This window comes from Leuciscus leuciscus (assembly GCF_965113295.1).
Source record: "Leuciscus leuciscus genome assembly, chromosome: 8".
NCBI lineage: Eukaryota > Metazoa > Chordata > Actinopteri > Cypriniformes > Leuciscidae > Leuciscus > Leuciscus leuciscus.
The window spans coordinates 16,543,191-16,556,745 of NC_138732.1; the positions used below are offsets into that span (position 1 = coordinate 16,543,191).

At 37.7% G+C, this 13,555-nt stretch overlaps 1 protein-coding gene and 1 long non-coding RNA gene across 4 annotated transcripts in view; one reads left to right on the plus strand and one right to left on the minus strand.

The window, feature by feature from the left end:
• pcdh1b (protocadherin 1b) overlaps positions 1–13,555 on the minus strand; it is a 162,636-nt gene that overhangs the window by 34,556 nt on the left and 114,525 nt on the right. The gene's annotated exons all lie outside the window — the stretch shown is intronic.
• Positions 1,887–7,263, plus strand: LOC309505232. The gene is made up of 2 exons (XR_014208370.1): positions 1,887–4,559; positions 4,591–7,263. It is a non-coding gene; the product is annotated as an uncharacterized lncRNA (long non-coding RNA).

A 13,555-nucleotide genomic window follows, 5' to 3' on the forward strand; every position in this document is an offset into this window, starting at 1 on the left:
TGGGGGAATTAACGCGTTAATCTTTGCGATTAATTTGAGATGTTTAAAAAAAAAAAAGCAAAAAAAAGCATTCATGATTTCCTGTTGCGGCTGCAATTGAAAAGGCCGAAAATATGCCGTCCCGCCCCTCCATGTTCGGCGATTAGGTTTCATTCTCGCGCAGCTATCATGAGCGGGTCTTTTCTGCTCCGTGTGTGCGCTGCATACTCCGTTCCGTGTGTGTCGGCGCGCTGCTGCGCTCTCTGCTCAATGTTCCGCTCCATGTTTGCGCTGCGCGTTCTGCTCTGTCGTTAACGGCCCAAACGCTACAATCATGTACCGATCACACTGGAAAAGCAAAGTCCGCTCAAATAATGTGAAATTTCTCTGTAGTAGACTTCTGTTTGCAATAGCCCTACTGAGCTGGTATAGTCATGCTGGGCAACAATGGCAAAATGACCTGCTCTGATCACATGCTCTGGTAATAATAGCTTTGTAGGACTATATTTTATTTTGATAATTAGTAAAAAAAAAAAAAAAAAAAATCTGTTAAATTGATTATGTTGATTGATTATTGAAAAATAATAATATATTGATATATTGATTTATTAAAAAATAGTAATAAAAAAAATGATAAATTACTTTATAATTAAAAATTCACAATGAGCTGATCATTTTGTACTATACATAGTACCTCATTAACACCATACATCACAAAAGAAAGAGAGAGAGATAGAGACATATACACGTATACATATATACACATACATATACAGAGAGAGAGAGAGAGAGAGAGAGAGAGAGAGAGAGAGAGAGAGGGGGGAGAGGAACTCATTAAGTAGATGCTCACACCCGACTTTAGTTGTCTTTTTAAACTAGATGAAAGCAATAGTAGAACCGACAGCTTAAACTTTGCACAGAAATTTGCCCAAAAAAGTCTAAATAATTTACTGCTTTCATAGTCAGAATAAATCTGAATTATATTTCTCAAATTACCATAGGTACAGTAATTTAATTGCTCTTATTTTTCAACATAAAAAAAAAAAAAAAAAAAAAAAAAACTTTAATTTAGCTCACTTCTTAAAGAAAAACCTGGGGCTATAAGATTTTTCTCTTTAGCCAAACCCAACAAGCATTTAAAGGGATAGTTCACTTTGAAATTAATTTTTGGTATGTTTTAGCTTACCTCAAGGGCATCCAAGATGTAGATCCAAGTCTTTTTTTCTGCAGTAGTTTCAATTTTGATATTTTTAGAGAGCATGCACAGAGTCCAAATTAAAACAATTCCCCATCGTCCAAATTAAACAATTCCCCATCGTAAGTACACATTGATGGCCTAAGACACGAAACGAGCGGTTTGTGTGAGAAAACGAACAGTATTTATATCGTTTTTACCACTTATACACAGCCATGTCCGAGTGATCTGATCTGACGTGTGCGCAGACTGGTGCATAGATATATACACACTAGATGTCGCCTTGTCTACGGCAGTTCATTGGAACGAATGTCTTTAAGGCGACATCTAGTGTATATATCTATGCACCAGTCTGCGTACACGTCAGATCAGATCACTTCGACATGGCTGTGTATAAGTGGTAAAAACAATATAAATACTGTTCGTTTTCTCACACAAACCGCTCGTTTCGCGTCTTAGGCCATCAATGTGTACTTACGATGGGGAATTGTTTAATTTGGACGATGGGGAATTGTTTTAATTTGGACTATGTGCATGCTCTTTGAGACAGTGACCATCGACCTGCATTATATGACTGACAGACAAGAACGGTTTGACCTAAAAATATCAAAATTGAAACTACTGTGGAAAAAAAGACACCTACATCTTGGATGCCCTTAAGGTAAGCTAAAACATACCAAAAATGTATTTCAAAGTGAACTATCCCTTTAAGTCTTATTATTCAACTCTCTCTGCATTATGATGACACTGAAATGTCAAAGTAAAATAAAATCAATGTAAAGCCTAGTGCATATTTTCTCAATAACATCCTAAAGTTGTGTGTCTACTGTATGTGTGTGTGAGCCTAGTTGAGATGCCGCACAGATAGTTCATCCATGAGCGCTCAGCTGTAACTGCCATGATGTCAGAGGATCTATCCAGCCCAGAGACAAAAGTACTGTGAGTGACTGTTTAGAGATCCAGGCGGCACTGACAATGCCTCTGTGAAGGGAGGGGGAAAGATTCTGTAACTGTCGAAGCACCGGATCTGAAAGAGACTTCTTAGACTGCTGGAGTGTTTCATGCATTCCTCTTTCATTCGTTCTGCACTTCCTGCTTTGGATTTTCTCAGACGACAGCTCACTCATCAGACTCTGTAAAGAAGTGGCTGATACAATAAAGGCAAGGTTGTCTAATCGTGTGGCCAACTTCGTCTCCATGCCAACATATGACTATTAATCCTCTTAGCCAGCACTGGGTCTCTTCATCTCATGTTTTTATGTCTACCTCCCTCTCATCCTTTTGCCATCCTCCGTTTTTCTTTCCTACGGATTAAGTATTTATGGGACAGGGGTTGTTTAAGCTTCATGTTGAGCCAGATGTCAAAACTTTTTTTACACTGCTCTATAGAATACTAGGTTTTGAATGGCCAATTGCAGTATTTTGTAGTGAAATCATTTGCTAAACATTGTTCAAGGAAAGGGATTGCCTTCCTAACATGTGTCATACATATACATGTTATCATATGCAATCTCACCACGCCATCTCGCCACTACACTTATAAAAGACACCAATATTTAATAAATGTATTATTGTTAATTATTGATTGACAAAAATCTTGCACCAATTAATATTGTTCATTAGCCTAACTAGAGTTGCCAAGTTGTGTAGCAACTTATTGCATTGATATATAACATGCATTTATCAGTATTTTAAAATGACTTTAAAATGAGAGCGGTCTCATCGAAAACTGTTTTAGAATCAGTATATACATTATGACTGGTTGACTGCACATTACCACTTACATATTTAATTTCTCTTTGCTAGTATCCATTGCAAAAGCTATCTGGAAAACTGTCAACTGTCATTGTAGGCTTCTGTAAAAAATAATAAATATACTTTTAAAATAGTTAAAAACATCTAGCCCAGAAAAAAATAAAAAAAATAAAATCAATAACATTTTCACAAGGATGAGGTTTTGGTGATCTCAAAATCTACAGAGTAGATGGTAAGAGACTGTTTCCTTCCTGCCACTGGCTTCCACTCGTCAGATCACAGTCTTTAAAAACTCTTTGATCACTAGAGACGAGAGAAAAGTGAGAGAGAGGCAGCTAATTGCTTGTTGACGGAGATAAAATCCATGTTTTTCACATGAACTGGCATCGGTCATTAAACTGACATGCTTCGTTAACAACTGTGCATTATGTTGCTTTTCGTTGCAACAAATGTTTACAGTGAAGACCACTGTCAGATACCGACTACAAACCTGGTTAGACCTCAATTAGATATTGAAAGCTTTGATCCATTTATTTATTTTATTTCCTACAGTTTGAGCTATTTACTTGGTTTTCTTCTCCTTTTGCTACCCTGGTTCTACCTTGGGATGTCCATCCCACAGTTACTACAGGTTGCACCAGCTCCAGTTTGGATCCAACCTTTGCAATGTTTTCAGGTGACACTGACAATTCTGAACATTTCAGATGATGTTAACTTTGGATTGACATGAAAAACTTTCAATTATCTTAATACTGTAATAATTACAAGCACAAGTTGTAGATGCTACCTAAGGGCCGTGACACACCAAGAGCCGTCTGTGGGTTTTTGCTGTGTGTTTTCTTCACGTCTGCTCTAGTCTGGAGTGTTTCATACATTCCTTTGTTACTTCCTGCTTTGGATTTTCTCAGACGACAGCTCACTCATTAGACTCTGTAAAGAAGTGGCTGATACAATAAAGGCAAGGTTGACTAATCGTGTGGCCAACTTCGTCTCCATGCCAACATATGACTATTAATCCTCTTAGCCAGCACTGGGTCTCTTCATCTCATGTTTTTATGTCTACCTCCCTCTCACCCTTTTGCCATCCTCAGTTTTTCTTTCCTACAGTTTAAGTATTTATGGGACAGGAGATATTGATTTGAGATGAAACCGTTTTTAAATCGTACCTGTTTGTTATCTTATGATCCATTACAGTGTACAAAACAATCTTCACAAAATGGCAGCAGCTGCGTTTGTATGAAACAAAGGAGAGCGAGTCTGTGATTACATAATTAAATAACTGTACACAAAATACTGATCTGAGTTTTAATAGCCTATTTTATTAGCTCACCAAACGCAAAACTTCCACGAGGAAAAACTGTTCCTAGCGAGCGTAAAGCACCGACATCAGTTATCAGTTTTTACCGGTTGTTATCAGGGGATAACATATCACTGGATGGCATGATTGACCAATCAGTAGGGTTGGGAATCGTAAGAAATTTTCCGGTTCCGGTTCCGCCAAAAGATTCCGGTTCCGGTTCCCATTCAATAAAAAATATTAAAACAACTAATAAAAAATAGTTTTAAGGGAAAAATCCACAATCCTTTTTGTGTTTATTTCTTATACTTGTCAAATGAGTTTAACAGACTGGTAATGTCAACAAATTCAACATATTGTTAAGCAATTTTTTCAAAAAAATAAAAAAAATTCTGGAGGAAAATAAAAATGTCTGCATTCTCTAGAATAATTTGGGACCTCTCCTGTAGCTTATTGTATAATCTCCAGCAGTGGAGAATACCCTCTCAGAAGGGGTAGAATATGCTTGAACACCCATGTAAGATGTGTGTAGAACAGATTATTTTTAAAATCGTTTTGAATGAATGATTCATAAAGACTTTACTTGTTTCATTACTGGATAAATCAGCGCTCTAGCAGTTAATAAACAGAACTGCATGCGTCTTGCGGAAGAACATTGTTGCCGGAGCTACTTCTCTCTATTTATGTCTATGACGAGTCACGCAGGCACTGGGCTACTCCGTCCGCAGCGGCTGCAATCCGCCAGTCTAAAGTATAGTCTGAGTATAAACGGTTATTGCAGGCTTAACGTAGTAATTCAGGATAAAGTTCATGATGCACTCGCTCATTGTATATATTTTGTAAATTCTGAACACAAAAAAGTTACGGACTGCGTCTTTATGAATGTTTTGAAGCATCAGATGTAATCGATACACTCGTTATTTGAAGGCAGCGACTTTCAAAAGGTGATTTACTCTATTTTGGATGCTACCGTAGACATCAGTGTTTATACTCGAATTATAAACGTTTATCTCAGTACTTCTTTGTACTTCTGTATTTCTGTATTTGTAACAGAAATATCGATACTGTGATTGTAAAGCTGTTTCATATTGACGCAACTGCTCTCTCTGGGTCAGCGACAGCGCAAACAGATTTGAATGTTCAGGGGTGAGGTTTTTGTAATTTAGGAATAAGATCGTGTGGGTGTTTGAATCGAGATTTTTTAAAGATTAATCGTGCAGCTCTACTGTCTTTGATACTCTCTCTCTCCCTCTCTCTCTCTCTCTACGTTGATATCTGACGCAAAACGTATTTGAGTAGCGCGAGGGCTTTTCAGTGCATTCATTACTATTTTAATATGAGGTGAGATGTCACTATTAAAGGATAAGCTCCCAGCACTTCGCCCACACAGTGCACCAGAAACGAAACTTAGGAATTTCGTACGGTTCCGGTATTTATTCAAAAACACTACCAGTTCTGGATAAGAACCGGTTCTCGGTTCCCAACCCTACCAATCAGAATCAAGTATTCCACAGAGCCGTGTAATAAAGATAGTTATTTCCTCACACGCAGGTGCAGAACACACATGCTAGTTGGCAATCGCCTGTAGACCTTTTGGTGTGTTCAAGCGCATCTTTTTAACCGATGCGAGGCGACAACACAGTCGGCTTTTGTCGCTGATAGTTGTTTGACGTCGGGTTTGTGTGTCATGGCCTTAACACGTTCATTGTGTTAGCTTAACTAAATAATGAAGTATATAACATGTACTGTATCATAGATGTATACTCTTAAAAATAAAGGTTCCAAAAAGGTTATTTATTTTATTTTATTTTTTTACAGCAATGCCAAGAACCATTCTAAATGCTAAAGAACCATTGTGTGAACATACCTATTTTTTTTTCCAAATAACATTTTAATAATCTAATGAACCTTTTTCAACTATAAAGAACCTTTTGTGCAATGGATATTAAAGGTTATTCATGGGACCATTCAGAACCTTTATTTTTAAGAGTGTATATTACTGCAAAATGGACATATTGATACACACATTTATGGCTAATAGCAAAATCCTTCTTAAACTGTGACTTTAAAACAAGCATTTTATGTAAAGCTGCTTTGAAACATTATGTATTGTGAAAAGCACAATACAAATAAACCAGAATTGAGTTAAATGATGTGTGATAGGATTGTTAGTGTGCAGGATGGGTCGATATATCGAGCTATCTTTTTGTATGAATCAATGTTGTAAACACTTATACCGCTTATACAAGGGATTTACTCTTTCAACAACACCGACATGTATTCAGTGCAGAGTATCTCTCTCCCATCTACCACTAGCTCAAATTCCTCCAGATGAGTGGATGTGCTCTAGTGACAGCAGCTGACCCGTGATGTGTATTTCCTCCCCCTAAGGAGTTGTTAGTGTGGCTATATACACATGCACGGATGCACTGTGCAGCCTCCGAGCACTATGGGACCTCTCTACAATCACTGGCTCCTTTCCACAGTGTGAGCACGACTCCCTGTGCCCTGGGCAAGATCAGACCCCACTGTTCCTCCAAGTGTGTGAGGCTGTGTATAAAGCTGGAAAAAGAGGGAGACAAATGATAGATACACCCCTCTGTTTTAAAATCTGCTGTAAGCTCCCGTATAAATGTTACTCAGCCATCCTTTGTGTGTAACTACTATGTTTCACTGAAGCTCTCTTTGTTTTGCAAAAAAGCCTATTATAACTGCAGATTTGTATTGGGTCAGCGGCATGTAATCATTATCTGGGAAAACACATGGAGATGAAAAGGAAAGAATTGATCTTTTTCCTGAACTCCAAAAGAGAGAAGGTCTCTGGCTATTTAGCAGCTCATTTCCAATAAATTATGCTGAATTCATCTGTGAAGTTCAACTGGTGTATACTAAAGAGAGAGAGGAAAATATAAAAACAGAGGGAGAGAAAGAGAATAGTGCGAGACAGACCCGGTGTGCCAGTGGGAAATACTGTAGGTAGCCAGACGCCACCCAGCATGGCCCCGACTGACCCCTGGAAAGCAGCCAACACAATGCCTCAATGCCAAAAAAAAAATATATATATATATATATATTTTTTTCTTCTTTTCAACGAACTTTGTTTTATGGTAACCCACTCTTGTTCTCATTTAGTAATAAATGTGTACTCAATCAGCTCTTGTTTGTCTCAGTAGTTTTGGTTTATTATGACACCTACTGGCATGGATGAATGAAGTTTTGTGCTTAAACTTCATAATGAAAATCTATCCAAACAATGCATCACTACATTGTTGACACTGCGCTGATTTAGTGTCTTGAATGGATGCATTTGGTAAAAAATTGCTGTGTTAAGTTTGGAGTTATTATTCATTAATTAATTTATTTTCATAGTCTTCTCTGAACACAATATGTTGTATGTAAGACCACAACTATTTCTGCCACCAGCCAGAGGTGACAGAATTGTAGAAAGAGAGAAGAGCAGAGAAGAAAGACCACCAGAAAATCCTGTGAGAATGAAGAGGTGGTCAAAAGAATAACAGTGTCGTCATGTTGTTACCGAGCAGATGGGCAGTGTTTCTAATGAGAGAAATCTGGGTGTTTGTGTTGCATCATATTTCACCGCTCATTCCCAGCGCTAAGAGGATGTAAAAGTTAAATGTTCATTAAAATTAAGTGAGAGAAAGAGACAAACTTTTTTTAGTATAATTTTTTTGACATTGTCTAAAGTTCTGGATTTTCTCACTGTGATTTTGGAGAGGACGGGAGAGACTGCAGGCTCTTGCCCATTCTGACCTGTCTGTATCATGCAGCTACAGGCAGTGCTGTAATGGTGAAGTATGAAGCCTTCCAGTGTGACCTCTCATAAGGCCTTCAGTGACAGCTTTGAATGACAACATGAGTGACTGTTCGACATGCTGCACTCGAGAGAGGATGTCTCCAGGGCATGATGTGCTGGTTTTGTATGAAAATGTACACATACTTGCTTGCTGAGCAAAATACAAATTCATGAGGGTATTATGACATCAAACAAGGAAGAAGAATGGACGTTTGCTAAAATAAAGGGAAAACATTTATATGAAATAAAACTACATCATACATAAACAACCTTACATAACTAAAGCACTTAAAATAGCTCCCCTTATCTCTTTCAGTCAGACCTCAGGATTTGGGCCCGGGTCGGACTCAAAGCCCCTCGCATGCTGTGAAGACTTCAGAAGTCTTAACCCCATGAATCTGTGGTCAGATGGTCTAAAACTGAGCAAGTTGGTGGAAACCAAGTTAAAATGAACTAGATCATAAAGCATTCTGTACAATTAAAGTTTATTAAGTGTCTAACGCACCGCTTCTACTTTCATGCTTCAATGCACCGTTTTATTTATTTACTCATTCTTATGCATCTATATGATTACTAATTTATTCATTTAAAATTTGGTTAGAGTCTTTCAATCGGTCCCAATCTGTTGCCAGCGTAATCCTAATCTTTCGTTCAATAATCAGCCGTCCTTCTGGTAGATACAGGGGTGGCTATGCTCTGCCTTTGATGGGATTATATAGCGCTCACAGCAGGATCCAGACACAGGAGCGGGCAAACAAAAGATGAGCCCTGTAACTCCCCTTATCCGCTCATTCTCTAAGTGGATTTGATGCGTGGCTATCGTACCATCATGTCTTTTTCTCCATATGCTTCGCTTCAATAAAGGAGAATGACGACGCATTGCCGTAGGTGCAATCGACCCTCTAAACATTGTTCCATACATGTGACTTCATCCAGCCAGACTGACTGGTTTAGTGAGAGAGACTCCCTGAAAGAGTTGTAGCCGCATGTAAGAGCTCTTACAAGTTGCCAATAACTGGGGGCATGTAAAAGATCTTTAATCTGTTTGTTTATACTTTATCCTGTTTTTTTAGTTTTTTTTTTACCTAAATCCTAATAAGGTGTGCCGAGACATACGCCTTAATTCCAAAGGCCAAACCCATCCTGACTTAAATTTGAACAAAGCTGTTTGAATATACAGTAATAAATGAGTGTTAGCGTTTACACTAAATATATACAATTACTCAATAGGTGACATGTTTTGCTTGCAATCGTGCACCTGTTTTGTGTACAGACGGTGTCGAAAAATGCTCGCTGCTGCTTCAACAATGTCTGCTACGCTTTAGCTAAATGCTAGCAATTGAGAATATACTACATCCAACACATTCTCATGGCAATTCGTAACTGTTTTAAGTTTTGGTGAATTGGTGGCCAATTCATATGAATTCATACAATCTGCTTATGCCCTAATAGCGGTTAGGTTTTGGCGTAGACCTTAATGCTTACTTTTTTCCCAAACATTTCCATACAAACTTCTCTCTATAGTAATTTTTTTTATTTTTTTTTATTTTTTTATGAAATCGAGTTGAGCAGGCAGGCATTACAACAGCAGGCATTATGATTTTCATGTTGTTCTTTGACCAAATACAAGCTATATGTCATCTGATTGGTTGTTGGGGGGATTACTGTACACTTAAAATAAATTACTTTTCAGTGTTCATAGTGTTATACAAACACCATCATCAGTTGTATGTAAATCACATGATCAACACATGATATGTAATAGTTACATCAGTACTAAGTTATCCAGATATTATGTTTGCCAGGGAAGATGGTATTCCTTGTCGTTTATGTTTTTGTTTTTTTATTCGTCCAAACATTTTACCGCCTAGATGTTTTTGAAAAATAACTTACACAGACATCTGATTGGATTTTAATAATCTATGCTTGTCCAATTACATCAAACAGCTGCAAAATAACGTTATATAAAACTAATAAAATATTGCACAAAGCAGCACACTGCATAGTGTCAGTATTTGAATGCAAGGGCATCGCAGAACGGGAAACTCACAGGCACTAGTGTAAGGCACTAGTGTTAAGCTGAGATGAGCATTAGACAGTAGTGTTTGACAATGAGCTAATGATAAGCTTAAAGATACAATTGGGAAGAACCAGATCTTCTCCTTTTAAAGTGATATAATAACTCAAGCATAGTATTCGATTAGAGCTGTGCAATTTTTGCATGTTGGTATAGTGTGTGTTCACATTAGAAACCTAACATATTTCACATTCCATAGGCAGTGTAAGACCACACACTCTCTTTCTCCATATTCAGAAGAAGGTATATCACCCGAAGCGAAAAATGGCTTAAAAAACAACACTCACCCTGAAAAAAATAAAAATAAAAATAAAATAAAACCCCGAAATCAATAGCCACAGATGGTCTTACATCAGAATCAAATATCCTACTTCTTAAGATTCTGCCTCTTTCTCTAAACCATTAAAGTGCCCTGAGCTACAGAGCCTAGACAGAGAACACACACACACACACACTTTCTCTAACACTACTTTCACAAATTTTGGACAAACACAGGATTAGTTTCACTAGTTTGGTGAAGAACTGACGCTTAAATATATACACACTTCATAATTAGCAAAGTGAGATCTATTGAAAAGCTCAATGGAACTTGCTTGATTCTGATTGGTTGAGGCCTCAGGAAGGGCTAAGCAAGCCTTCAGCTTCACTGTGACATATAAAACCCCACAACCTGCAAGTCAACCCTACCTCAAGAAATGCTAAAGCAAAAAATACGCTTGGTGTGTAGCGTGGGTGTGCGTGGGAGTCTGTATGTGCCTATCTCAGGGAATAAGAGCTGGGAGATATTCCAGGAAGTTTTTCTGCACAGCCGGCACAGTTGCTCAATAAAAGCTCCTGTGTGCATAAGCCGCTTGTACCGCAGAGCATATTTTAATGAGCTCTATCCCTCTCTACCTGACTTTTGCATGCTGGGATTACCTGGGGTCACGTCCATCCTAATCCCATCAGCGCAACATGGCTCAGAAACCAACAAGCCACTGCTTACCTCCACAGGTAGACCTTGTGCTACAAAGCCCTGACTATGTTCCTCACCTGTTTTATTTAAAGCATTCAGCAGGTAGATGAGAGGAAAGTTTGGAAGGAGTGAACTAAAATCAATGTTCTGAACCTGAGAAACCAGGTTCTGAGTGTTTTGACGGAGATCGACCTTACTGAGGTTTTTTTTTTTTAAGAAGCTTGCGATCCTATAGTGCATTGCAGCAGGTGAAAGTAGCACACATGCATGCATTATAGATGTAAACTGGGATTGCTTGATACTAGATAGAGGAGAACGAGAGAGTGAAGGAGTGAGCCATGATGGATTGCAGAGAGGAAGCAGTGGTTCAAAAGTCTTTACTGTAACGAACAGATGAAGCTAACAAGGAAAAAAATACACGGAAATACAGTGCTTTTTAAGATGCATAGATGCATAGTGTGATTAAAAGCATGTATAACAGCTTCCAGGTGAGGCAAACTGAAATTACACTCCATGCACCCACACACACACACCTATCAGTCCATTCCTCTCTTGGTCCTTTAGTTTCACGCAGTGTAAAAAACAAAGCCCACAATGGTTTGGACCAATTAAAATGATCACACATCCATCCATCCATTGATGTAATATATGTCTCAGAAGAAGCAGAGACTGCATATTTGAGCTTTTTGCATCTGTTTCATGCACAGTATGAACCTATACTGATTCATATATTCAGTCTGATATGTCTCATTATTAGTAAAAAAAAAGTCAGCGTTGCATTTCTGAGGATCAATCTCAGTTTTATGCACCATAAAGAGTAAAACACATTGTCTCCAGAACAATACTGTATAAACCTACTGAAATGGCTGCTTATCCATCCATCAGCCTGTCCATCCATTCATTCAGTCAGTCTATTCCATTCAGTCTCTTCTCTGGTGAAAATGTAAGTGATTAATTTTTGAATGTGTTGATCTTAGTTTCATGCACTGTAAAGACTAAAAAAACGGTTTCCATGAGAATGAGAATCTAATTTACTTTCCTACTTAAATTTCCACCCATCCATTGTGTCCGTCCAATCAAAAAAATCAACAATAGTGGAACATTTAGAAGAATGTTTTTGATTGTGTTAATTGAAATGGCTGCTAATTTATCTTTCTGTTTGTCAGTTCATATAGTAAGGAATATCTTACCAGTAGCCGAATAGTGAGCACAGCAGTGTATTTTTAAGTGTGCGTATCTCAGTTCAGATCAGATGATTTTTTCTTCCAGTGTTTAACATCCACTATCTGTTTTTGATGTCATGTTTAAACCTGTTTCATCTGCCAGATACACTGTCTTCTTATCTGAAAGTACAAACCTATTTCCTTTCATTGCAGAGATGCTTGCGCTCAATGTGCAGTTACCTGTTTTAGTCACTTTTACACACATACACCAAGCCCTAATCAATGCAGAGAGGGGGAAAAGAGGAAAACAGCACAAAGTCAAGCTGAGTAGGCTAATAATACTGGCACTCTAGTGCAAACTGTAAATCAACATTAAATCAATGCTTAATCAATGTATTCCTCCACCTTCTTATCAACCTCTCAGTGAATTACTAAAGACTAGCTCCAGATAAATGCTGACCCCAAGAGTCTTCCCTCTCACTAAGCTCGCAGCAGAGGGTCTCTGGTTTAATATAGAAGGGATTGTTACTGTTGAACCTGCTGAACCAGTGGATTATGAGTAGGTTAAACCCAGTTAAAATCCAGCTATGCCAGAGGTAAAACGAAGCACAGTTTGACCTCAAGATAATGCTAAAAATGTAAGTGCCTCAGTTGAAGTAATTGCTTGAGGAATATGTCTGATTTGCAGAGGAATGCATGGAGCGGACCACCAAGGATGCATTAAATAGATAAAAAGTGACAAAGACATTTAGTAAAGCTACAAAGGATGTTCATTTAAAACAAATGCCATTCGTTTGAACTTTCTATTCATCAAAGAATCCTGAAAAAGGTGTGTTATGGGTTCCACAAAAATATTAAGTAGCACAACTGTTTTCAACACTGATGATGATCAGCTTATTAGAATGATTTCTGAAGGATCATGTGACACTGAAGTAATGATGCTGAAAAACAGCTTTTGCCATCACATGAATAGATAAATATATTAAAACAGAAATAAATACAGCATTGGTGTGCATAAGAGACTTCTTTCAAAAACAAAAAAATCTTATGGACCAACAACTTTAAAATGGTAGTGTAAGTAGTTACCCATAAAAAGACCATATATCTAAAACTACTGTTATACATACCTTTTAAAAAATAAAAAATAAAAATAAAATAAAAAACCTGGAAAGAGCTGTTTATTTCATTTGTGTCTTTGTTCTATTGTATTTATACGAGTACAAAAAGCATAAGAGTCAAACAAGAAAAAAAGAAAAGGCTGCCATTGGTTCATTATTATCTGCGATGAGCCAGGACAGGAGTAATATCACTGCTAGAGAG